The sequence below is a fragment of the Aedes albopictus genome, chromosome 3 (assembly GCF_035046485.1).
Source record: "Aedes albopictus strain Foshan chromosome 3, AalbF5, whole genome shotgun sequence".
Lineage (NCBI taxonomy): Eukaryota > Metazoa > Arthropoda > Insecta > Diptera > Culicidae > Aedes > Aedes albopictus.
This window is the reverse complement of record NC_085138.1, coordinates 185206177-185233234: the sequence shown is the minus strand read 5'-3', so window position 1 is coordinate 185233234 and position 27058 is coordinate 185206177. Positions and strand designations below refer to the sequence as shown.

The 27058-nt window shown below is 43.1% G+C and overlaps 1 protein-coding gene across 7 annotated transcripts in view; it reads right to left on the bottom strand.

The window, feature by feature from the left end:
- Positions 1-27058, bottom strand: part of LOC109398792 (uncharacterized) — a 330728-nt gene that overhangs the window by 289541 nt on the left and 14129 nt on the right. For 3 of the 7 annotated variants that reach the window (XM_062856511.1, XM_062856513.1, XM_062856517.1), the window contains one exon: positions 21554-22481. The gene's annotated coding sequence lies outside the window, so the exon portion shown is untranslated. Of the gene's footprint in view, positions 1-21553; positions 22482-27058 lie in introns of those variants that run through there. The other 4 variants (XM_062856512.1, XM_062856514.1, XM_062856515.1 and 1 more) reach the window with 2 other exon arrangements.

Here is a 27058-nt window from a genome sequence, read left to right as displayed (position 1 = left end):
CCGAAAATCCATGCACGGAAGGCCCAAGGTGCCCATTCTTCAAAATAGCCACAGCTGCTTAGTTACAGTCCACAGGACAGGTAACGCAGCTAAACCTGAACCGCTGTGACGCAGACCAGCAACTGCTGTGTCAGGCATTGAGTGACTTCAATGCATGGGCCAAGGAATGAGGAAGCCGTTTAATGAACCAGCGAGGTCACATCCTGCTTGAAGCATTGGCCGTGGTCGGGCTCGATGTCGACCTGGAAAGTGTTAAAAAAAAGCCAATACACCGTCTTCAACCAGAGGATGCACAGACTGAACGATCACTAACATTAGGTTAAAATTGCTGCATTGTTGCATTATACCGAACGCACAGACACACTTCTCTAATGCGGATCAAAACCTAATTTCAAGCCTAAACATCCGAAAAAAAAACTCATTCCGATGGTTAGTGTCGAGCTTTCTGGATTCTCCGTATCCTGGAAAGTTTGTAGCCCTTCCATATCTCTTCCTATTGTCCTTTTCCTTTCATATTCACCTTCGTATACTGTAGCTGATTTCTGCCAAGAATGAAATTCTTGTAACTTAGTACCGGTGATGTTCCAGCAACTTCTGGTTCAGAAGAAGCTTGTCTTTCCACAATTTTACAAAACTGTCCAGCTTTGCCGGCATAGTTCGTGCTCGTATGAAGTTGATCATCAATATTAACTTCTTTTCTCGATCAGCCTAGATAGCTGTGTAGTGTCGGTAGCGGTTGTCTCGATTAGCTAAGAATAATACTATGGACAGCCTGTTCCGGCGGTAAGAGTCCACTAACAGGTGACCCCCTAATTCATGGTGTGATGCGACTATATGCTTACTGTGCCTAGGATTGAATGGCTAACGGAGCCTGTGGAGCACCAGGGCGTCCTCCACAGTATGCTGCCCTTACTGCGCTAACCGGAGCAATGGTGCAGTGGACCTTGTGTTTCTTCGAGACAATCAGCTGCCCTTCTTTAGTCTCACCTGAGGCTAAATAAGGGCGGCATTATAAAGATGTTGTTAATTAGTTTAAATTTTCACCTATATGGTTTCGCATTATGCGATTTACACAGTATATTCTGTGTATCCTCGCCTTTGGAGTTTTCAAATCGATACCGATCTGGTTTTATTGTTGCTGTTCTTTGTTGTGCTGTTATTGCGAAGAGTTTATTCTTGTCTAGTTTGGGTAGTGGCTACGGTTAGGATCAATCTTCAGCATAAAAGAACAACAACGATCCATCTTTGCAGACTTATGCAAAATGGTACAGCCCAAGTGGCGTTGGTCCAAAAACCTTACTTCCGTAAGGGGAATTTCTATCTAGGAAACCTTGTGAATCCGGTGTTTGCTACTTTCAGTAAAAATGAAATGGCAAACTCGCGTGTCATGCCTCGAGCCTGTGTGCTTGTCAAAAACGCAATCATTGCTACACTCGTCTCTGAAATAACTACCAGAGATGTATTTGTTGTCAACATTGATGTATCCGTTGGAAACCTCAACAGGAAATGCGTCTATTGTTCGGTTTATTTATCGCATGATGAACGATCCCCCTACGGATGCTTTCAAACAAGTCATCGCATACTGTACTTCAAAAGGTCTTCCGCTAATTGTTGGCAGTGATGCTAATGCTCACCACATAATCTGGGGCAGCTCAGACATCAATTTGAGAGACTCCAGTTTGATGGAGTACTTAAGTAGTACAGATCTGGCATTACATAACATAGGCAACCGCCCAACCTTCATGGTATCTGCTACAGAGGAAGTGCTAGACGACATAACGCTTTGCTCTAGCAGAATTAGTCACGAGCTGACCAATTGGCATGTGTCAGATGAAGAATCTTTATCTGACCATCGCTACATCTTTTTTGAACATGTGAATGTTACTTCGCAAACTTTGCGTTTCAGAAATCCCCGTTCAACAAACTGGGATCTCTTTGCTGGATACTCACTATCCATTTGAAACTCCAAGTGGTTTAAATGATGCCGTTGATACTACAATGACCTTCATCATGGAAGCTTTTGAAGAAGCATGCCCTCTACACGGTCTGTGAAGATCACAAGAGGAACCCCTTGGTGGAACTCTGATCTGGCGAAACTCAGGAAACAATGTAGAAAGAGTAGGAACAGACGACGTTCGGCTGGTTCGGAGGCTTTAAGGTCGGCTCGCAAGGCCTACAGGAAAGCTCTCCGGTCTGCTGTACGAAACCTTTGTACGAATGTTTCCAGTTTGAGTGAAGTCAGTCGGTTGAACAAAATCCTTGCGAAATCTAAAGATTTCCGAGTGAATGGGCACTAAATAGCTTTGCTCCTTTCAAATCTCCTGGGGCAAATATGATTTATCCTATTGTGCATCAGAAAGGATTTGATTATTTCAAACATGTTTTGAAAAAAATACTTGTTTACTTGTTTGCAGTTTTGCTACAGGATATATTCCCAAATCCTGGCGGGATATTACTGTGAAGTTTATTCCGAAAGTGGGTCGTGTGTCGTATGAAGAAGCAAAGAGTTTCAGACCTATCAGTTTGACCTCTTTTCTTCTGAAATACTTAGAACGCATTGTGGATCATCATATCCGTGATGTTCATCTGGCCAACGTGCCTCTTCATGTGAACCAACATGCCTAAGTCCATGTAGTAAGTCCACTGTGACTCTTTTCCACAAGGTTATTTACGATATCGAGAAGGCATTCGCTCAAAAGCAATCTTGTTTAGGTGTGTTCTTAGATATCGAGGGTGCCTTTGACAACGTGCCTTTCGATGTCATATTGGAAGCCGCACGGAGTCATGGTATATCTCCAATGATTTCCAATTGGTTTCACCAAATGCTCAAAAACCGATATCTCTTCTCGACATTGCGTCTTGCAGCGATTAGGAAATTGAGTGTTTGTGGATGCCCCAAGGGGGAGTCTTGCCACCGCTTTTGTGGAATCTCGTAGCAGATACGCTATTGAGGCAACTCAATAATAGCGGTTTTCCTACTTATGGTTTTGCCGACGACTACCTAACATTGTTAGTTGGTATGTGCATCAGCACCCTTTTCGACCTGATGCAAAGCGCCCTTTAAGTAGTTGAGGGATGGTGTCGCCAATATGGCCTTTCGGTAAATCCGAGTAAAACATCTATTGTTCTTTTTACGGAAAGGCGAAACCGTAATGGCGTTCGACCTTTGCGTCTCTTTGATTCCGAAATCAATGTGACTGAACAGGTAACGTACGTTGGAGTTATTCTTGATTCCAAGCTTTCCTGGACACCTCACATTGAGTTCAGAATCAAGAAAACTTGTATGGCCTTCGGGCAATGCCGGCGTACCTTTGGTACAACTTGGGGTCTAAACCCAAGTATATCAAATGGATTTACACAACTGTCGTGGTTAAAAGAGCGAATATCTCACTGAAATCATTAGACGAGTCGTTGCTTTTTTGACGATAAAGGAAGAAGAAAATGCCTTCTTCTGATAAAAAAAAACAACTGAAAATAGATTTTTAACCTAAATTTCATGTCTGTTGATTTGCACAACTAAAAGTTAGCCCGCCTTATATGAAGTATCCTCGATTGAGATATCAGAAAAAAAATGTAAGAACATATTAGTGCTTATATAGGACTTTTTATTATTTGTAGAAGGTTCCATGTTAGGCTACGACGCCCTGTACGGAAGCGATAAAATTTAACCACATCGAAACCAAATGAGCGTAGCGCAGAACCTTTAGACATATAAAAAATCTAATGAACATCGCTTCTCTTCTTTCCTTTTGTTGGCGTTACGTCACCACTGGTGCCATGTTTGATTCTCAGCTTACCGTTGTATTAATGTATCAACAATCATTTGTAAATCGTGCGGCAGACACGAAGATACTCTATTCCCATAGAAGTCAAGGAAATATCCATTACGAAAAGTTTATGGACCGACCGGAAATCGAGCCCGCCACCCTCAGAATAATCTCGTTGAAAACCCATGAGTACGACATTATTTATTAAAACTAAAAAAATATGCTCAATCGGACACAAATTGCGATGGACGTTAAGTTGGTGGCCCATATAGCCGAGGCGGTAAACGCACGGGTATTCAGCATGACCATGCTGAGGGTGACGGGTTCGATTCCCGGTCGGTCCAGGATCTTTTCGTAAAGGAAATTTCCTTGACTTCCTTGGGCATAGAGTATCTTCGTGCCTGCCACACGATATACACATGCAAAATGGTCTTTGGCAGAGGAAGCTCTCAGTTAAAAACTGTGGAAGTGCTCATTGAACACTAAGCTGAGAAGCAGGCTTTGTCCCAGTGAGGACGTTACGCCAAGAAGAGAGAGAGAGAGAGTTAAGTTGGTGGCAGATCGTTAGAAGAAACTGTCTCGTAATCCTTTCCCTCATTCTTACTCAACTGTCATGATTCACATTATTAGCTAATAATTCCAACTAACTATCAAAACGATAGGTAGCAACAAACAAAATTTCCGCTGAGAAAGTTCATCCACGCGACTTTGTACCATTTTGAGCGGTTATCGTTATGGTGTTAATGAAGACAACAAATGCAGACTAAGTGTAAATTCCCAAATAAAATTGCAAAAACAACATTCGCTTTTTGAATCAGCGCATCTAGGGTACTTATTTATTGGAGCGATAGTCATTCATGTTTCTTTGACAATTTCGAAGTCTGCCGAATAGTTTGAAACCAGAAGTTCCGGGTACAATTGATTGCTCATGAAGCTTTGGGGACTTCACAATTTGTTTATTGGCAAAACTGTAATGAATGACTCACACAATTGAATCGCAAATTGAGAATCGCTGTCCGTCCATATGGTGCTTTTTACTGCCGGTACCAAATGTTCATTCGCTTGAACTTTGTTCCCGCGCCATAATGCAACAAGTGGTATTCCTTGATTATCTCCCACTGACAAGTGTACGTACTTGCTGAAACTACTTGTAAGTTGAAGATTAGAGATGAACCGAACATGTGCCATTGCAATTCAAATGAGCTGATTGATAGGGCAATTATATAAGTTGCTGGCAATGTGCTCGAATCCACCACGCCGAGAAATGTTAATTATGCGTTAATTGCGTGCTACTAACATTGTATTCCACCACCAAGGTGGTGAAGTGAACATCACCTGTGCTGTCTAGTGTCTAGTGCTGGTGGCCAGCCACCTTGTCAGACGACAACCGCGCGGCGATGGGGAGGTGATAAGTGCCTCGGTATTATTTTGGATCTTGTATGTGTGTCTACTGTGTGTAGGAGTATCTTCAAAAGGCTTTACAAATGATACTTCATGAATGGGTACGACTGATTAGATTTTATCGGCTGGCAGAAACATCTATCGGCGTGTCTCGTGGTTCGGTACTGCAAGAGGAATGAAGAGATATGGAGAATCTTTGAACCGGATTAGGTACATCAATGTGTCACGGCGCATTTTCGACTCGCATTTTCTAGAACACGGATTCTAAGTATCACCCATAAAACGCACGAGACCAAAAATGATATTCAATGCTTACTACGAATGAGCAAACAGTAAGTAGCATTTTCGGCTCTGTGTGTTGTTTCGTGCTTTCGGTATTTGTGGTCCAGGATCCAGATTTACGAGGAAAGATGCGTTCAGCGCCTTCAGTCTGCGGATCCACGCCGAGAGGATAGCTGGCATAATAGGACACCAATCAGGCTCCCACGTTGATTGAACATTTTGTTCTAATGGTACAGTGATGTCGTTGAGGGTTACATCTTTTCTCGTGAACCGCAAACCATAGCCGAAATTCGAGCCAAAGAAAACGTCCTTTATTCTTCTTCTTCATGATTCTACATTTCTATTGGAACTTGGCCGGCCTCTCTTCAACTTAGTGTTCTTTGAGCACTTCCACAGTTATTAATTGTAGGGCTTTCTTTGCCTGCCATTGCATGAATTTGTATATTGTGAAGCAAGGACAATGATACACTATGCTCAGGGAGACGAGAAAATTTTCTCGACCGTAACGGGAATCGAACCCGCCGTCTCCGAATTGGCGTTCTACAGCCTTAACCACTAGGCTAACTGGAGACCCCAAAGAAAACGTCTAAAACCACTGAATGCAATGAAAACTAATAGCTTATGCTGATGTTCGAATCACATTATCGACGGTATTCTAACTAGTTGCATACTAGAATTTCTCAGGGATACCTGAGAGATTTCCTCAACCAGAAATTTCTCAGGGAATACGTGTATTAAAAAAAAATCATCGATTGGAGCCAATTACTAATTTTGCAAAAAATTCGCTAGATTCCCCCAGTCTTTAAGTAGTTATCGAAAGGCTCAACTGGAAATTAATTTCGTGAATTCACAAAGAGGAACATATGGGGAGCCCATACTAACAAATACTCTTTCCCGTGACAACTCTGGGGTGCGGATGCTATGGATTCCATGGTTTCTAGTAGCAACGGTTGTCGACCTAACATTCCTGTCCTTTCCCGATGACCGTAAGGATATGGCCGGCGCCGTTATTGACTTGAAAATATTAAACTCTCGAATTGTGCACAATGAGAATGGTTAGCTAATCCCAGACTTACACATTCATTGGGACTCTGTGCTACTTCAATTTTTCTGGTCAATCACGGAGTAGCAACTACGATGTGTACGGTTATCTTTGCTTTGCTTTGTCACGGTCGCCATGTAGTAATGGGATTTTTTTTCTCTGTTCGGAACATAAACCACTGCGACCAAATTTTGATCTATTGTGGTATATCCCGTGTCCTTTGTACAGTGCATGTCGTATTACTTTATCGCCATTGAGAAGTTATAAAGTATTCGGTTTTGTTAATCGGTTAACTTAATCGCAAGGGAGGATTCTGATTGATAGGTTCCGCTTTGAACACGCTCCTTTTTCAGTCAAAATCGGATCCCCTAATTAATTGGCTCGGTAGCTTAGTTGGTAAAGCACTTGTCTAGCGAATAAGGGTCGTGAGTTCAAATCTCGTCGGTTTCCTGCAATAGGGGCACAACTCAAAATTTTTCATTTTTGAGATTTTGATGGCAAATGATGAAAAACTATGCAAACTTTCGAGTTGAGAAACTCGAGATTTTTGCATTTTCACCAATTTTCCGCAATAAAGGCACGACTCAAAATCAGTCAACTTTTTCAATACTCGTTGAAAAATAGTAATCCGAAATTCATGAAACAGATAGTCCTTCAGTCCCCCTCCATGATACAAAAGTCAAAATTCGTTTACTTTTGTAGAATAATGAGATAAATAAGTGAACTTGTAGGAGGTGCTTCAAGGTTGCCAATTTTCAAACGCTCATTCTAAAAATTCACATTTTTTGAGTTGTGCCCCTATTGCAGGAAACCGACGATCTCACCTAAGCTTTGAATTTTTTCCCAATTTAACCAATAATTTACCCATCTGTACATATGTACGTTGAGTTATTGGAAATTCATAATTCACCACACGGATTGGTATTACCGAAAATTTGCACTTTGAGTGAGTCGTTTTCGAGCATCTACCTCTACGTAGTTATCCGTCGTATCAAACAGAATGCAAACGACGCGTTTGATCGCCTTCCAGGTAGCAATTGTTCTTCCTCTACAAGTGGTTGAGGAAGCGGTGCCTGTATGATAGGCATACAGTTTCAAACAATAAACAAAATGCTTTCGCTCTTCGTACATATGTACAACAGAGATGGTTATCGATCGATGAGATTAGAATTGAACCTTATGACAACTAAGTTGCCGGGTCATTAATTGGCTCGGTAACTTAGTTGGTAAAGCACTTATCTAGCGAATAAGGGTCGTGAGTTCAAATCTCACCTGAGCTGTGATTTTTTTCCCAATTCAACCAATAATTTACCCATCTGTACATATGTACGTTGCGTTATATAAGGTTGGGTTTAGACAAGACAATAATGCTTGACAAGAAAATAATACTGTTTTGATTGCCATTCTTTCACATATAGATACTGAGATTGCAATTTACACACCTTTTTTGTGCACATTTTGTGCATTATTCTTTACTTTTTTGTCATTGATTTCAAATGAAAGAATAGAGTACGGTTAGTTAAAGAACACTTGATGAGGAGCCCGACACTTGCCAAGGACTCATCCGGCTATCATCCAGTCCCAGATCCAGGATTCATCCAGTTTTCTCCAAGGATTATTTAAGACAAGCAGTGAACCTTCAGAAATTTCGCAAGTACTCCAACACAGCAAAATAAATCTTGTGATATCACATCATTTTTGCTGCACATCAGTCGCGTCGTAAAAGTGATGTAAACAACTACATCATTTTCATGCAACAAATTAGCCGCCGCAGCATGAGAGTGGGTCTAGCAATCGCTAGAACCGGATCTATAGATGAATCATATATAAGTAAAATATTGGCATGGATTCGTACACTGATTCGTTGATTGAGAGGCATATCCCTTACCTCTCGGCTATTTCACCGAGTTAGAATGTTGGTGATAAACATGATACTGCTTCTAGGTATCTAGGTCGCGTCAACGATGGTTAGTTCGACCTTCGAATAAAATCGAGTTCACAAAGATACCAGGGGCTCCTGAAGATAACAGATGGCTGAAGAAATAATCTAGGGATTTCGAAGATTGAAGAAATACTAGTGATCTAGTGATTCTGAAAAAAATATTGATGAACCTGGGCTTTTGGGGGAATATCTGTAACTAAAACCATGTTTTTGTTGTGTTCATCTCCAGAAGAGATGAAATTTCTCCAGCAACTCTTTTCAGGATTCTTCCAGCAGTTTCGCCATGAAATTCCGCTAAGAGTTCCTCCTCTAGAAGGTCATTCGGGAAATCCGAGTTTCTTCGGGCATTACTACAGAAGGTTCATAGGGACGTTTTGTAGTACTTCTTCTACAAATACCTCTAAGAGTTACTCCGGGTATTCTTTAAGGAGATCCTCCAAGAATTCCTCTAGAAGTTTTTCCTGGGAATATCTTTACGAGATCATCCAGCAATTCTTCTAGGAGCAGCTCCGGAAATTCCTACACGAGTTCATCAACGAGTTCATCTAAGCATTCCTTAACAAATTTCTACGGGAATTCCTTTGAGAGTTCATAGAAATTGCACTGGAAATACCAGAAGTTTCCTCCGATGATTCCTCTAGGAGTTCTTCTGGGAGTTCTTCCGGCAAGTTCTTTAGCAGTTTCTCTAGGAATTCTTCCAGGAGTTCTTCCGGAAATTCTTCCAGAAGTTTCTCCGAACATTCCTCTAGAAGTTCCTGTCGGAATTCCTCTTCGACTTCCTTCGGGGATTCCTTACCGATGTTGTTTTCGAGAGTTACACTAAGAGTTTCATCGTGACTTTCTCTAAAAGTTCTTCTGGGAATCCCTTTAGAAATTCTTCTGGGAATTCGTTTAGGAGTACTTCCGGGAATTCGAATATCTTCGGGAACACCTTTACGAGTTTCACCGGGAAGAAGTTCTCCAAGCAATTTCACTACGACTTGCTCTGAAAGTTTTTTTTTCTAGAAGGTGCACTGGGTATGCCAGGAGCATCCTCCGAGAATTCCTTAAAGAATTCCCCAGGAAATTCCTCTAGAAGTTGTTCCGGGAATTCCTTTAAAGTTCCGGGAATACATCCAGGAGTTTCCCCGAGCGTTCCTCTAGGAGTTCTCCCCGGAATTTCTTTTGAAGTGTCTGAGTTCATCCGGGAATTCTCTACGAGTTCTTCCGGGAATTTTTCCACGAATTTCTTGGGAATTCTTCTAGAAGTTCCATCGAGAATTTCTCTAGAACTTCTCGCAGGAATTTATATGGTAGTTCATCCGCCAATTTCTTTAGGAGTACCTCAGGGAATTCTTCTACGAGTTCCTCGGGGAATTTTTTACGCATTTCTTCGGAAATTGCTCTAGAAATCCTGCAGGGAATTCTTCTAGAAAATCTACCGTGAAATCCTTTAAGAGTTCATCCTGAAATTCATCTATTGATTGATTTGTCTTTATTATAGAGAGACATTGGAAATCATCTAGCAAACCTGAAATCCTTTCTGAATTGCTTGGGCAATTTCTCTAGGAGTTCCTCCGGAAATTCCTCCGGCAAATTCTTTACTAGTTGTTGCTCTAAACATATTTCTGGGAGTTGCACAAGGAATGCCCGGATTTTCTTCCGAGAATTCTTCTATGAGTTCCTCCGGTAATTCCCCTAAGAATTCCTCCGGAAATTCCTCTAGGAGTTCTTCCGGCAATTTCTCTAAGAGTTCTTCTAAGATTTGTTTCCAGAATTCTTCCAGAAGTTTCCCCAAACGTTCCTCTAAGAGTTCATCAGAGAATTCTTTTTGAAGTTTTTTTTTGGAAATTCGTTTAGAAGTTCATCCGGGAATTCCCCTATGTGTACCAAAGGAATGCTTCTACGAGTTCCTCCGGGAATTCTTTAAGAGTTTTTTGGAAATTCCTCTAGAAGTTCCACCAGAAATTTCTCTAGAATTTCTTCGGGGAATTCCTTTAGGAGGTCATTTTGGATATTTTTTGGGCAGCTCTATTCACTATAACAATTATTTCAATAAATAAATAAACGTCAGCAGGTCAGAAAAGCACTAACAGTTAAATAACCGATCAAAGTCTCGTGGTGATTTTGATCGGTTGTTCAATTGTATGTGTTTGGTATTCTAATCAAGTAATGTACACGGCTTCGTTCAGCTTGTAAGACGTAATGTATAATGTTTTTACTGAGCAAGTAGCAACATTTACTGTTTTACTGTATTATTCGGCGAATCGAAAAAAAAATCTTATAATTCCGCTCAATGTCTTATACAGACAAACTTTAGATGCGTGGTGAATTTTGAACGCAGCTTCTGGAAGTTCAAAAGAACTGATGTAGGAAGTAAAACATGGCATTTTTCGAATTTGTTGTTTTTCATATAAGTTTTGGCCACCCTAATGTGAAAATTCCCATCTTTAACGTAATTTTGAATACGAGGACGAAATGTTGATGTAGCAGTCATAGTGGCACAGACAAGAAAAACTAAGCATTGTTCTAAACCAGTCCAGCAATAACGATTGTCTCTAAAAAGTTAAAGAGTTAGAACCACTTTAAGTTTTGACAACTTTCTTTCAATCTGGGCCAGTTTTGTGTACAGTTGATACATATTTGCTGCCTGAAGTACTCCGCCTTATCTGTAAAACTGATAATACGTACTTTGATGCAATGAGTACCTGCATTATCTTTCTCCATATACTTCACGCTTTCTTTACATTACATTTTGGATCGAAACATCACAATTTCAATAACTAAACAAACACAGAAAAGCCCACAACTCAGTCACCGTGTGTACACATTTACAGCGCACACGAGGAACGAACGTCGTCGCCGGGGCCGGACGGACTCTCGACAAACCCACACCCAACAGAGCCAGCTGACAGTCAGTCGTGTCGCTCAATTTTATGGGCATAATTAGAGTGTCAAGGTTTGCATTGTCATTAAAATAAAGTATATACTTACTTACTTCGCCGATGAGTAGGTTACATAGAAACTTTATACCCCACTGCTGGAGTGTCTGATCGGTGCCTGTTTGTAAACTAGCTTCGCTCAATACACCGGCTGTTCGAAGATGATTGATGCTCTACTAGAGCTGAGCCGATATTTTCGCGCTTCTCTCTATCAGTGCGAAAAGCAGAAGTCAATGACGTCAATCATGAGCAGTTGCTCGCAACTCGTCTCAACAGCAATGTGATCTGATTAACGTCAAAGTACACAACTGGTTCTATCTCAAAACTAAGTTATTCCAGTGATAGAATGTTGATTGAAAACATATGAAAATGATACCGACTAGCATTGGGAGATAATACGATATTTATATGTGTTGATTTGAGAAGCGAAATATTTCATTTCGGCTTTTTACTATTTGTGTATAATGGGTTTCTAAACTTGTTTCTGTCTTCGCTTTTTTTGTTGTTGTTTCGACAAATACTACACATACTGCTTTTGTTCCATTTTTATTTATATCTTTGTAGATTTTTTATGTTTTGCCAATTTCTGTTGGGATTTTTCATTTCTTATTATTTGTGAATTTTAACTTATACTAGTTCTTCACTCAATTTCTTTTTGAGATTTTTCCCTAAACATGAAATACTCTTACTAGAATCGACGGAATAACATCTTTCACAAACCTCAGCGTTGAAGCTAAATTTTGAAAACATTCATTTTTAAACAAAACTGCCCAATGCTAATTTCGTCTCGTTCAATAAGCCAAGAAGCTGCTAGAGTTATCGCACCGTATGACTGACAGAAGCAATTATTGCACAAAACCCGTAGCCCCACCGCATTGATATTCTGTTCCGCGCGCGTCAAGCTTCACTATCTATGTGAGTAGGTCGAACGAGCAAAAAAAAATCTGTGTGTAAAAGTGGACGCTTCAACAACAACAACAACAACAACAACGTCGTCAGCACCAACCAACACCAAATGCAAAACCTGCTAGGCGGGCAATCAGCTGATCACGTTTTGCTGTTTCTGCTGCTGCTGCTACTGTTGCAGCACGGTGAATCGGGGAAAATAGCACTGAACGGGTCTGGCCGGATGCCGTCGGTCGCGATACGATACATAACTATGGTAGAATGACGGCTAAGCACACATCAGGCTGGTGGTGTATGTTTAAGTTAAGCGAGTATATTGAACTCTATGCACTTTTTTGCAATGCATGATGGGCAATAGGTGATTGTTTTTTTTGTTTTGTTGTAATTTTGGATCGTTTAAGGTATTTTCTGATTTTTTAACAATTGGTTACTGAAATTGTATAAAAAGGAATCAGTGAAATTATTTCCCAATCGGTCACATTCCCCTGGCTCACTGGAAACAGTATCCATTTAGTAATTTTGGAAGCACTCCATGGATGATTTTCTAGAGCAGTTCTTGGGGAAATTTAAAGGAATCCATTAAAGATTGTATGAAATAAATCTTGAAGATTTTTTTTTATGGAATCTCTGAAATCACTAAATGAAACTATGGACTTTTATTAAGGAATCTATAAAATATTTTATATCTTGACAGGAATTTCTAATGGATTCCCTTCAAGAATTTCTTAAAGAATCCCTGGAAGATTTGTAATGCACCACTTGGGACATTTCTGAAGGAAGATTGTACAAAACAATTCCTCGAGAAATTTTTGAAAGAACCTCTAATGGTATTTCTCAGGGAATTCCCGCAGGAATTTTTGAAAACCTTTATGAAAACTTTCGAACAAATCCCAGAAAGATGCATTGAAAGAATCCCTGGAGAAGTTTCTGAAAAAAAATGCTCTGTCCAGCATCGACCCATCCCCGACCCAATTACCGTTACCGGCTGATTCTCGGTATGAGTCCACTATGTTGGCGATATCCGATCCCCACTCAGAAACTGCCTGACAAAGCAGCTGCTGTGCTGCGGCACAGTGGTTCAGGTTCAACTACGGTACCTGCACTACTGTGATTTCTCAGCTGTGGGTCTTCTAAAGGCCGGGAACATTGGGTGCTCTGTTGGGTGCTTGCTATTCGCAGATTTCCCGGAACAAATCAAACACTTGGGTGGACTTGTGCAGCCTTGTGCCTTGTGGCCTCCACCGACACATCGTCTACAATGCTTGCTCCTGTCACATGCCTTAGGTCCTGCTTCTAGACACCTGAAAAGCAGGCTTCCGGTGGTTCGTGTATGGTCAAATGGCATACTGACCAGCCCACCTTGAGCTTCCCTAATTCAACGGACTTGTTAGCGTCCGCCACAGGTAGCTATGCCAAGGCCACATGTGTCCCTACCGGGCCTTTCCGTAGTTGAACGGCTGCGGTGGCCACCTGCACCTCGCACTGTTGCCGCAGTGCCGTGATGAGCTCTTCCGCTTCAGTGATCTCATCTAGGGTTTTCACCTTCAGAGTCGCTTCCGCTGTGAAAGCCCTCATCTCGACACCACCGCCAAGGATCTCTTCCGTCAGATTTTTGTAGGCGGCGCCCTTGCGCTCCTTGACGCGCTTCAGCTCGACGATCATATTACATGTACGATTATGCCTCATACTGCGTACGTCGGCTCCCAGATCCATGAGTTTGGCGTTCCTTCTCATCACATTCAAGACTTCCAAGTTCCTACTTGGACAGTTCAGACTTGATGACGAGCGATCGTCCATCGTCCCTACAAGCGATCTTGTGTCCCTAAGATCCTGCACATCCTTTGGCTTATTCTTCTTCATCTGCTCTATTATTGTCCAGGGGGCGTCCTCCCCATGACCCGTTCTAACTTGTGGTAGCTGAGGATCTATCAATAGTCACAATACCCTGTTCCTTTCGATCTGAGACGGGCCGGCCTTTTCAGGCTGAAGTTCGACTTATACGCATTACTGCCGACTTTCTTGCTTAACAACCGCCTAGCTTCCCATCTGACGGCTGCCTCACACACTACTGCGAATTCTTGTCTAAATAAATCGCATCCACCGCACTTTTTGGGCTATCCGCAAAAGCGAAGGTCTCCGTCAGTATAGAGTTCAGAATCTTCAATTTCACGGGTTCTGCTGCTGCCGCAGTTATCATGAGTTTCTCATGTTCCTGCCTGGCCACGACCACGAAGTCTAATCAGCGCTTGTTTGAGATCCTCACTAATATTAGACTTCAAGGACGCAAAGTCAATAATGGAATAAGCCACCAACACACATTGGTCGGGCTCCATACAAAGGGGCGGCCAAAACTCCCAAAAAACGAACTTGATATTTTTAAACTTTATTTCACCTTATAACAAAGCTAATGTATTGTAGTTTTATGATTCCTAAATAAAAGCATAGCAGCTTTTGTATTTCAATGACATTTCCACTGTCAAAGTGGCCTAAGTCACATAATTGAAAAATGAACCATTCGAAAAAAGTAAAATATTAATATTTTGAGAATGGAATATATGTTTTATGTTATCCAGCATATGAAAGCTTGTTGTTGGACTGTTTCAATGCACGTATGGTGCAAAATTAATATGTCACTAAACTTTTCAAATTTCATATATTGTTCCTTACGATTTTTGGTAATTTTTAAGTTAGAAAACGGTTCGTGTCGTCACGTGTCGCCGCAATTTCGAATAGTACATCTTAAACATCATGCTTAGGGCTGCATGAAAACGTTTAAATATTTTGCAGAAATTTGCAGTTTTTCAAATTAGAGCTATTTAAAAAAGTCATGTATTTTCATATATTTTGTGTTATTTTTCCATTTGTGGCTGAAATAAAATTTATCTTCCCACATTTTTCACACGATTTGAACAAACTTGATTGGATTTGATCGAAAAATGATCATTTAATTAAATTCAAATTGATTTTCTAACAAAAAACGCAAAAAATGTGGGGTTTACTGATTTTTAACATTTTTGAAATTATTGAGGTTACGTAATTTTTGAATACCCCTTTTTAAACACTAAAAATACGATATAACATATCTAGACAACCTATAACTTCGATTGAACACATAAAAAGAGTTTTGGCCGAATTTTATCTTTTTCCGACCATTGTGCAACACCGCAGACAACAAATACATGACCTCTCCCGAATCCGGAAAGGAAATGGGGTTCCAACCTAGGTTCCAACATTGGCACTACGTGTGCAGCTGCCTCCAACCGACTCCGATCTCCTAATAGGAGGCATGGGCCGTTCATAAACCACGTGGACTTTTTGGGAGGAGGGGGGTGGTCTGGCCCAAGTCTACGCTCCATACAAATTTCAATGCTTTTGTATGGACAAAATTCTACGAGGCGGACGCGGGGGGAGGGGGGGAGATGGTCTGAGATGACCAAAATTTTGTCTGCGTGGTTTATGAACAGTCCCGCAGACCTCGCTAACCGACTCCTTGCGAAAGGATTATCCTCTCCACTACTTTCGCTGGTACAGTCGACTCTCCACATGGCGATGTTCCACATCTCGATATCTCTCCGTATCTCGATGGTTTGGTCAGTCTCTTCAATCTGCATACATTTTGCCTTTCTACATATCGATATCTCTTTATATCGGTATCTCGGTATGATAATCACGATGCGATCTCGTTCGTTTTTGTTCTAGTTTTTCTCTCTATATGTCAATATGCCCGTTTTTACAGGTTGCTAGATCTTGTTTCTTAGGGTGCTATTACACTCTTTGTCCAGACGCCAAATATTTGACCACTTTTGACAGATAAATTTAGGCAGGTTGTTTGGCTCTGTTTGTCCCTATTCGTTTTTCGAGAGTGACAAATATTTTTGTGTGCCAGGTACACCTTGGTCAAAATTTATCTGTCAAAAGTGGTCAAATATTTAGCATGGTCCACTGCTCGAATTTATGCTGGTCTGCTTACTCTCGCAGGAAATTTGACGTTTGAGAGGTGCCGACACCGCTCAAACGTCAAATTTCGTGTAAGAGTAAGCAGGCCAGAATAAATTCGTGCAGTAATCCATTGGTCATAGAGTGTCATACTAGCTTTAGGTGCAAAATATTCTGGGAAGGCGAAGTGATACGGATGATTTTTCAATCTAGTGTGCATTACAAACTCGTTCTTGAATTGATCCCTTCAATATCGAGATGTAGAGAGTCAACTGTACTTGTTTTTTTTTTTGTAATTGCTCACTAAATCTCACGAGTTTGCACGGGGAAAGAGATCCTCCACGACAGAGTTCTCCATTAACGCGGAAAGGAACAAAAACTGGTTACTTTATCTAGGCCACCTCTGCCTCTATGGCCAGAAGTACACAGGGTCAAATATTTGACAAGGAAAGAACTCAAGGAACAACATCAGTTTGACACTAATGAAAATTCGATCAAGTCAAAAAAGATGTTTAAGTATTGGTTTCATTATGGACAAATATTTGACCCTGTGTACTAACAGCTTATCAGATACCGGTATACCTCGATTTAGTGTAAATGTTCAATATCCAAGTTAAAAATTTGCAGTTTGTATTATGTTGATTTATGAAGCAGGGGTTTTCAGCCTTTTGATACACGGAGCGCTTCATATCAATAAATTGTTTTTTGGGGCACCCATAACAGCGCCAAAGCATGCCTCATGACGTAAGGGAAGACGGGGTAAGACGGACCACCTGCAGTTCAGCATGAAAATGTTGTTTTCTATAAACTTTCACCTAGTACTCTGTTCAAGTACAGGATATTCATCATTTTGAGCCATTTTGTGCAATGTTTACATTGAGATTTTCAAAACAAATAAACAAAACAAAGATTTTGCTTCATGATAATGTATTTGATCTAATTTTGTCGCATATAACCTTAAGGATTTTGATTCGGAAAAACGTTTCCAAACCAAACAAATATCTGTATTTACAGTACCCCAATAAAAATAATAAATGGTAACCCTCGGATGATTATGTTAACCAATTTTCCATGTGAAGGACTTAAGGGAGTCATATCTTATTTCAACGTATGGAATTCAAACATTTCTAATCTCTATTATTTAAAAATAATCGTGATGGTCCCCCTCCGGTGGGCCGTCTAACCCTGTCGTTAAAAATGAAGTGCTTTTAAATCACATTTTTAAATTACTCGAAATTATAAAAGTTTCAACAGCACGAACCGAAAGATAATTTTCTTGCATACCTAACACTTTGAAAAAAGATATGCTGTGTTAAAACTAGTATAATTCATTGTCAGTTTAAAGTTATGATTTGTTGGCTTAGGGTGGCGGTCTTACCCCGTCTTCCCCTACTTAGTTTTATAGGTTTACCTTAATCTCATACTTCCCTTTCTGACTTCATTTTCTATAAATATCTCTCACATTGCCAATGATCACGATGAGCGGATAATATGGGGTGAGTCTATGGCGATATTTTTTTTAAAGATCCTTTAGCAATGGAACCATTTTTGGTGAATGCGTGCAAACTGCCCATTCGCCAGACTTTTCCTCAAAGCTTTTCAACAAACTGCTTTTAAGATTTCTCACCGAGAATTGAAAAATATTCCTGAACTATTTTTAGTAGATGCATTATACTATCTAAGCGTGTACTCAGATGATTCAATTCCAAAATTTGTAACTAATTCCATAAAAAGATCATTGTAATGCTTCGGCAGATTACTGCCAAAATGTATTAAAAATCATTTCCAGTGCTGTCATGGTAGAATCAGAGCTAGTTAGTCAAGGTTCCTCGATTTCAGCGCTCCTTTACTGGTACATTCTCATGGATGAGTTCCTGGGGAAATCTCTGAAGGAACCGCTTAAGAAATTCCTGGAGGAACTGCTAGAACAACTTCTGAAAGAATCCAACAACTTTTGAAGAAATGTCTGAAGTATTTCTATGAATTATGAAGAAGTCTCCAAAGATATTTCCGAAAGTGTTACTGAAGAAATTTTAGAAGGAACAAAAAAAAATCTGAAGAAAATTCTAAATGGATTCCTGAAAGAATTGCTGAAAAAACAGGAATATTTTAAGAATTCATAGATGGATTTTCTGAAGCAATTCCAGAAGAAATACCTAAAAAAGCGCCTGGACACCCCTAACAAAACCTCTTAAAGATATTTTTGGAAAAATGATTTTATTGAATTCCTAGAGGAATCCACCACTCCTACACAGATAAAAATAATGAGTAAAACACGTCATGTAAACTTCAGTTTAGTCATGTAAATTTAGTGTTATGATGGATTACATGATATATCATGTAAATTTGTGTTATATGTCATGTAAACACACAGATTCATTCCAAAAGCTAGACTTTACATATACTGGCGTGAGTGAGAAATGGACAAATTGAGGTGAAATTTGCGAAAAAGTTACTCGTCCTCTCGGTGAGACTCGAACTCACGACTCCTACTCACTAGACAGGCGCGTTGCCGCTACGCCACGAGAAGACTCGAAGACGTAGCTGCTAACCTGAATTCAAGTTCAACACAAAATTCCGAGGTTATCTTTTCCACAGATTGCACCCCTTTCGGATGGAATGAGATGTACATCCACACTACGCATATATTGTATATGTAAAGCCTAAGCGAGAGCGCATTGTTTTTTGTGTGTTGGAAGTCCACACACCTCTCATCGACGACTGTGTCGAAGAGATCGCGTGGTGAGCGGAAAGCTTCTAACGGGTCGCGACGTATATGTAAAGTCTAGCTTTTGGAATAAAGTAAAACTTCCATTCGGCTGGTTAAGCCGCAAAAATCGATAATTAATTAATTTAATTATGTCATCGAGCAACGGACTCATGTTCCGTAACCGGTCGTTTGAGAACGTCATTTTGATACCAAACATATTTTTAAAGAGATTTTTTGAAATCACCTTTTAACAGCTGGGCAATTGCTTGACAGCTCCGCCAGAAACAAAATCCGACAAGAAGTTAATTAAAAAATTGCTTCCATACGAACTTCACATCGATTTTTAAATAGGTTCCCGGGCACCAAAAATTATGAAAATTTGTATTTCAGCCCACTTCGGCGTGCAGATTCAGAATATTGAATTATTTCAACACCGTGAAAGAAGCCAATTACTAATATGCCAAAAACTTCGAGCCTTTTATCGAAAAATCAGTTTTATGCAGTTTGAATATGTTTGATGCACAATTATGTTAGATAGGGTTTTTGAACACATTCCCGGCACTACAGGGTAAACAAAATTGTGCATTACCTAAATTTACAACGAAACGACCATTTTCGTCCACTTCTTCCATCTGAATCAGATACCTTATTGCGTGAACTTGTTGTTAACAGTGACTGTTGTGATGATTTTCTGCCGGAAAGTTGATTTTTAACGAGTTTACTGCACCTAGTCCAGCGCCAATTCTCGGCACCAGTGCCGAACTTCCAGCAAATTCAAATGGGAAACCAGTTCGGCACCCATCTTTGTTCTGACGAAGTGCGCACGCCTGCGTGTAAAAGTTATGAGCACTTGAGCGGCTTTAGAGTGAATGTGTAGCTCATTGACTGTGGATCCCGTTGCGGAAATGTTGCGGGAGAAGATTTCCTATGGAAGTGCGTCTGGAAAATATGAGGCAAGTGATATATTGATTTGTTTTGCTGCGAGGTGCCCGGAATTGACGCGGATGCCGAGTAGTTCGAAACTGTATACAGTTTAAATAAAAATAAAATAAAAAATGTTTCTTCGATTTTATGTAAAATTTGATTATATAGGCATTTTGAAAATTGGGATGTCTACTGGTATCTAGGTAGGGAAGTGGAACCATCTCGGCAGGGGTCCTATTTTGGCCACTTTTCTGCTATAACTCAGCCAATTCTGAACCAATTGACACAATTTTGGAACGCGATCAGATACGTAAAGTATCTAGCCATGTACAAAATTTCAAGTCAATTGGTTTGGAATTCATTGAGTTATAGCGAAGAGTGCCCAAAATACCGGCCGCTGCCCAAGTGGTTCGCTACCCTATACGAGGTATTGAGATTTTATCTGTTGTTTCCTCTTGGTTTACCGTCCAGAAGTCATATCAAAGTACGAATATGCATTCAACGACGATTGTTATCAACGCTTATCATCACACACGTGACTGCCGGTGCCTGGTGGCGTCAGGTGTCCGGCCATTAGGCCGAATGCCGTTTGGCCGAATGTCGTTTGGCCGAACGCCATTTGGCCGAATGCCATTTGGCCGAAAGGGTCATTTGACCGAATGCCGTTTGGCCGAATTATTATCAAAAGGATTTGGAGGCGTGGGCAAACTCTGGATAACATTCCAGCTGCCAATATGATCATCAGAAATATTTCCTTCTTTTAATCATAGGCTATTCTTTCAAGTTTTACCATCAAGGGATTAGTTGGCGTTGAAACTGAGACTTTTTTTGTCAGAGATTTTTCCTTCTTTGAATCAAAGGCTGTTCTTTCGAGCTATACTGATATAGGCAACAGTGGCAAGATCACTTAAGTTCATCATCCTTTTGCGGCCAAATGGCATTCGGCCAAATGGCGTTCGGCCAAATGACCCTTTCGGCCAAATGGCGTTCGGCCAAACGGCATTCGGCCAAATGGCGTTCGGCCAAATGACCCGGAACCGTGGCGTCAGGAGCGATGAATCTTCAAAATATAAGTGGACTACCTAGGTATATCAAGCAGATGCTTTGTTTTGTTGCATAAATAAGACAAGATTATTATTTAATATGTTGCAAGTTTTATTTTAGTGCTTTTTTGTGTTGCATGCTCTTTTTTACCTTGTAATGATTCTCTATTCAAATTGACATTTGTAGTGCTCTGTAGGACCAAATAAAGCTATACAGAACAAGTGACTGTGAATAAGAACGCAGTCAGTCAATTAAAACACTATTCCAGGATAGACTCAAATTATTAACTATATGGATAACAGGTCAAATTTATGTTTTGTGTCAATTTCTTATTTTAACATTTATAATGTTCTATGTATCCTGATATGTAATACATTCAATAAATTTATTTTCTTTTATTTCGTAACAAACGTATTTATATTTAAAATGGCACGTTATAAAAAATCCGATGAAAAGATAAATTATAATTGCAAAGCAGATTATTGAACGTAAAGACCAATTGATGCATTAAGAAATGTGACTGCATTAGAATGTCACCGGCTATCAATACCATCTGCTATTTAAATATGGGGACGATGCTTGAAACGCTCGAACGACGATGATGGAACGATATGCGTGTTCGCGACGTATGGGACAAGTAGCAGTATTTTATTAATGTAGCAAATTCTTTCATCTTACATGTGAGTTTAATCAGCGGCGCTGCGATCGAGGGCTGCTGGTTGATGCATATTTACCCGTTGACCTCGTGCAACATGCACCACATGAGCGATGCACAGCACAGCTCAGCACCTCTATCTATGTAAACACAAGCACTCCAATAGAGAACGAACCGATCGCCCCGAGAGGAGAGGAGTTATAATCCAGTTAACAATCTCACTAACACACTGGCACTGTGGGCCGACCGTATGGATTGGTGTAGGTTTCACTGCTCGCTCGTCACTAATATGCGGGTGGTACACTTTTATCAGCAACAACAAACTTCATATCGCGCTCTTCACTCTTCACCATTCAGGCCTTTCGTATACTCTTTGTTTACACCGAACGAAACGAATATGTAATGGGATTTGCACAAACTGTTGTTTCCTCCTTTCACTTGGCTTCGCTGCCGGTTTTCCGTTTTATTTTGGCTTCGGTCTAACAATTATACCGTCGTCGTCGTATTAATTTCCCCTTTTGATTCACCGAAAAAAAAAACATGATCATTTCACTTCACCACGCCATGCCAATCGACGAGTACCGCGCAGTAGATGTATTCGTGAGCGATCGAAATCAAATCGCAAGAACACACGGCTCTGTTTCGAAACAAATCGCTAATGACTCAGGCGTGAATGGTTTTGAATATGTACACTTAAAACTTGTTTACCCAACACGCTGCGCTGTTTTGGTTTTGCTTGGCGTTTGCGAAATTTCCACTGCGACAGCACAACACTCACGACAGCGAAGAAGTGCCCTCTTCTAGGTAAATTCTCACTTGGCTTGGCGTATAAGTAGATTCTGTTTTCTGTCTTCCACCTTTCCGGCTACCGTCGTCGTCGTTGTGTAGATTGATGATGGTTTTCTGAAAACTCAACGCTGCTGGTCAACACTGAACACACTACAGGCCTGCCTATACAGGGGGCAGCAGGGACGGATGTGGGGGCAGCAGGGACGGATGTGGGGGCAGCAGGGACGGATGTCCTGGGGCCTGACGCACCCCCCCGCTTGCGAGTCAGCCGCGTAGTTGCCGGCTAAGAATAGGACTACTAACCCCAATTCAAGGTGTCAGGCGACCCGTGCCGAGGAATGAGTGATCGAGGGGGTGAAAAAGATGCTCGATCTTTAACGGAGCCTGTGGGGTACCTGGGCACCCCCCACAGTATGCTGTCCCTTACCGCGTTAATGCAGAGCTCTGGCGTGGTGGACATTATTTCTCGTGCAACTCGTGGGAACAATGAGCAAGAATCAAAAATCAAATATCTTAGGTGGAAGTAGTGGTGCGATCAACCCCTTCGCAAGAAGTGGGTTGATGAGGTCTCCGACAAGGAGAAGCGAGGAGTCAGGTGCTGGTAGCTTACGTAGCTCAAGCGTGGGAGCTCCTGTCCACTCCACGGCAAGCCAGCCGGTGGAGGTCATGGACGGAGCGTGGCTGCTGAGGGCCATAAGCCAAGAAGTTGGTAAAGGTCGGCCCGCATTAGAGGTTGCTGAGCACCAGCTTGGCAAAATCATCGACTTTGCGACAACTAAGTCGAATATAAGCAAGGACCTGAAAACGGCCTTGCTTAGACTTAGAGTGTCTGTCGATGAGGCCAAGCAGGAGCACGCGGTGGCGTTGCTGGCTGCTACAGCTGCGGAACCAGCAAAGGAGAATGTGTCGAAGTTTACACAAACAGAGGCCTTCTCCTTCGCAGGTAGTCCGAGGAGTGTGGAAGCGAATGCTCGTGACAAACGTGACAAGCATTCGCAGAAGCGGGCGAGGCAGCCGTCAGGTGAGGAGCTGTCTGGCGGCGCCCGCAAGGCCAGGCGTATAATAACCCCGAAAGCCGGTGGTAACGCTGGAAAGTCGGACCCCAGCCAGGGTTCCCGGAAAGCTGGGAAGGGTGGGCCTGGAAAGGCTGGCCCGTCCCGGAATGAAGGGAATAAGGGGTTGCGACCAATGGTGGGCCCTCAGCAGCCACAGAGCAGGGCGGTCCAAGGAGAAGACCCTCCTTGGACAAAGGTAGAGCGGAAGAAGAAGAAGAAGGTGATTCCGCAGGTAGAAGCGCAGGTCGCCAAGCCAAGGCGTAGGAAGGCAGGTGCCAGGCGCGAAAAAGGTGACGCTATCGTCATCAAGACCGAACAGTCGAAATACTCGGACGTCTTGAAGGCGATGAGGTGCGACGCCAAGCTCGAGGGTCTTGGAGCCGATGTACGCAGTATCAGACGTACTCGTACGGGCGAAATGATCCTGGAGCTTAAGCGCCAGAAGGATCACAAGGGCGCCGCCTACAAGAGGCTGGCAGAAGAGGTCCTTGGTGATGGAGTGGAGGTGAGGGCTCTTACGCATGAGGCGACTCTGAAGGTCAAAGACCTAGACGAGATCACCGAAGCGGAAGAGCTCGTCACGGCACTGCGGCAACAGTGCGATGTTCAGGTGGCCGCCACAGCCGTCAGGCTGCGGAAGGGGCCAGCAGGGACACAGATAGCTCTGGTTCAGCTACCTGTGGCGGATGTTAAAAAATCCGTTAAAGTAGGGAGTATTAAGGTGGGCTGGTGTGTTTGTCACCTGACATTCCACGAGCCACCTGAGGTTTGCTTCAGGTGTCTGGAACCAGGACACAAGTCGTGGGACTGCAAAGGCCCCGACAGGCGCAAACTGTGTAGGCGATGCGGCGCTGAAGGTCATAAGGCCCAAAGCTGCACGAGTCCGCCCATCTGCATGATCTGTACCGGGAAAACCTCGAAAAACAGACATGCGATGGGTGGTCCAGGGTGCCCGGCCTTTAAGAAAGCCGCAGTGAGCAACAAATCACAGTGCAGGTAACGCAGCTGAACCTGAACCACTGTGATGCGGCTCAGCAACTGCTTTGTCAGGCGGTTTCTGAGTGGGAGACGGATATCGCCATCATTTCGGATCCATACCGAGTACCCGCCGGCAACGGCAACTGGGCCTCGGATGGGACCAGGAAAATGGCGGCGATATGGACGACGGGTAAATACCCCGTGCAGGAGTTGGTGTCTACTACCTATGAGGGCTTCGTGGTCGCCAAAGTAAACGGGGTCTTCTTCTGTAGCTGTTATGCGCCTCCGCGGTGGCCGATCGAGCGGTTCACGCAAATGCTGGACCGCTTAACGACCGTGCTAACAGGGCGAAGGCCGGTGGTAATAGCGGGTGACTTTAATGCCTGGGCTGTGGAATGGGGAAGCCGTTTCACGAACCAGCGGGGTCAGATCCTGCTAGAAACACTGGCCATCTTAGATGTCGACTTGGCTAACGTCGGTACCAAGAGTACCTATAGTCGAAACGGAGCGGAGTCAATTATTGACGTGACCTTTTGTAGTCCTGGCCTAACAAGTAGTTCGAACTGGAGAGTAGATGATGGCTACACTCACAGCGACCACCTGGCGGTTCGCTACAGTATCGACTACAACAACAGCAGACAGCGGATAGAAGAAGAGGCGGCTAGGCCAAGGCCAAGCCCTCGTAGGTGGAAGACATCATACTTCGACGAAGAGGTATTTAGGGAAGCGCTCCGCCGTGAGCGAAACTTACTCGGTTTAGACGGCGACGAGCTGGTAGCGGTGCTCTCACGTGCGTGTGATGCGACCATGCCTAGGAGAGTCCACCCTAGAAATGGGAGGCCACCGGCTTACTGGTGGACCGACGCGATTGCGGACCTGCGCCGCGCCTGCCTACGGGCTAGGCGGCGGATGCAGCGAGCACGATCAGAGGAAGAGCGAAACGAACGGCGGGTGGTGTTCGCCGCTGCAAAAGCCGCGCTCAAGACCGAGATAAGAGCAAGCAAGAAGGCCTGCTTTGAGGGTCTCTGTCAGAGCGCCAATACGACCCCGTGGGGTGATGCCTACAGGATCGTTATGGCCAAGACGAGAGGTGTGATGGCTCCTACAGAGCAATCTCCAGAGATGTTGGAGGGGATCATTGGAGGACTTTTTCCGCGTCATGATCCTAGTCCTTGGCCTCCTTTCGTAGGACAGCCGGGGACTGGGGCTGGCGATGAGGAAAGGGTCACCGATGTGGAACTTGCGGGGATAGCTAAGTCCCTTAGCGTAGGTAAGGCCCCAGGTCCGGACGGAGTTCCGAACCTGGCCTTAAAAGTAGCTATTGCAGAAGCTCCCGAGATGTTCAGGTCTGCTATGCAGAAATGCCTGGACGAGGGAGTTTTCCCAGAAGCTTGGAAGAGGCAGAGCCTGGTACTATTGCCAAAGGCGGGGAAACCACCCGGAGACCCGTCGGCATATAGACCAATATGCTTGATTGACACGGCGGGGAAGGTGCTCGAAAAGATCATCCTCAATCGAATGTTGAAGTTCACTGAGGGCGTAAATGGTCTCTCGAGCAACCAGTATGGCTTCCGGAAGGGGAGGTCCACCGTAGACGCTATCTTGTCGGTTACAAAAACCGCCGAGAAAGCACTCGAGCCTAAGAGGAGGGGAATTCGCTTTTGCGGGGTAGTGACTCTGGATGTAAGGAATGCATTTAATAGCGCCAGTTGGGCTGCTATTGCTGATGCGCTCTTGCGTCTGGGGATACCGGAGTACTTGTACAAGATTCTCGGAAGTTACTTCCAGAATCGCGTACTAGTATACGACACGGAGGTGGGTCGGAAGTGCTTTCACATAACCTCAGGAGTCCCGCAAGGTTCCATCCTGGGTCCGGTGTTATGGAATGTCATGTACGACGAGGTGTTGAGGTTAGAGTACCCAGTGGGAGTGGTGATTGTCGGATTTGCTGACGATATTACGCTCGAAGTCTACGGTGAAACGATCGAGGAGGTGAAGTTGACTACCGACCACTCGATCAAAGTTGTGGAGGCGTGGATGCGGTCCAGAAAACTGGAGCTGGCTCACCACAAGACAGAGGTGACGGTTGTGAACAACATGCAGTCGGCGCAGCAGACGGAGATCAGTGTAGGAGAGTGCACTATCCTGTCGAAGCGCTCTGTCAAGCACTTGGGCGTGATGATCGACGACAAGCTTACCTTCGGTAGCCACGTCGATTATGCCTGTAAAAGAGCCTCCACAGCTATTGCGGCACTGTCCCGGATGATGTCCAATAGCTCAGCGGTGTACGCCAGTAAGCGCAAGCTTCTGGCTAGTGTTGCTACGTCCATACTTAGGTATGGCGGCCCGGCGTGGGGTACCGCGCTAAGTACTGAATGCTACCGACGGAAGCTGGAAAGTACTTACAGGCTTATGTGTCTGAGGGTTGCAAGCGCGTACCGTACCGTGTCACACGACGCTCTCTGTGTCATTACTGGTATGGTGCCCATCAGCATTCTTATCAGTGAGGATATGGAGTGCTTCGAAATGCGCGGCACAAGAGGCATACGCAAGACTGTCAGGATGGCCTCTATGGTCAAATGGCAGCGCGCGTGGGACAGTTCCACCAAAGGAAGGTGGACCCATAGGTTGATACCGAGGGTAGATAGTTGGATTAATAGGCGCCATGGGGAAGTTTCATTCCACCTGACACAGGTCCTTACAGGT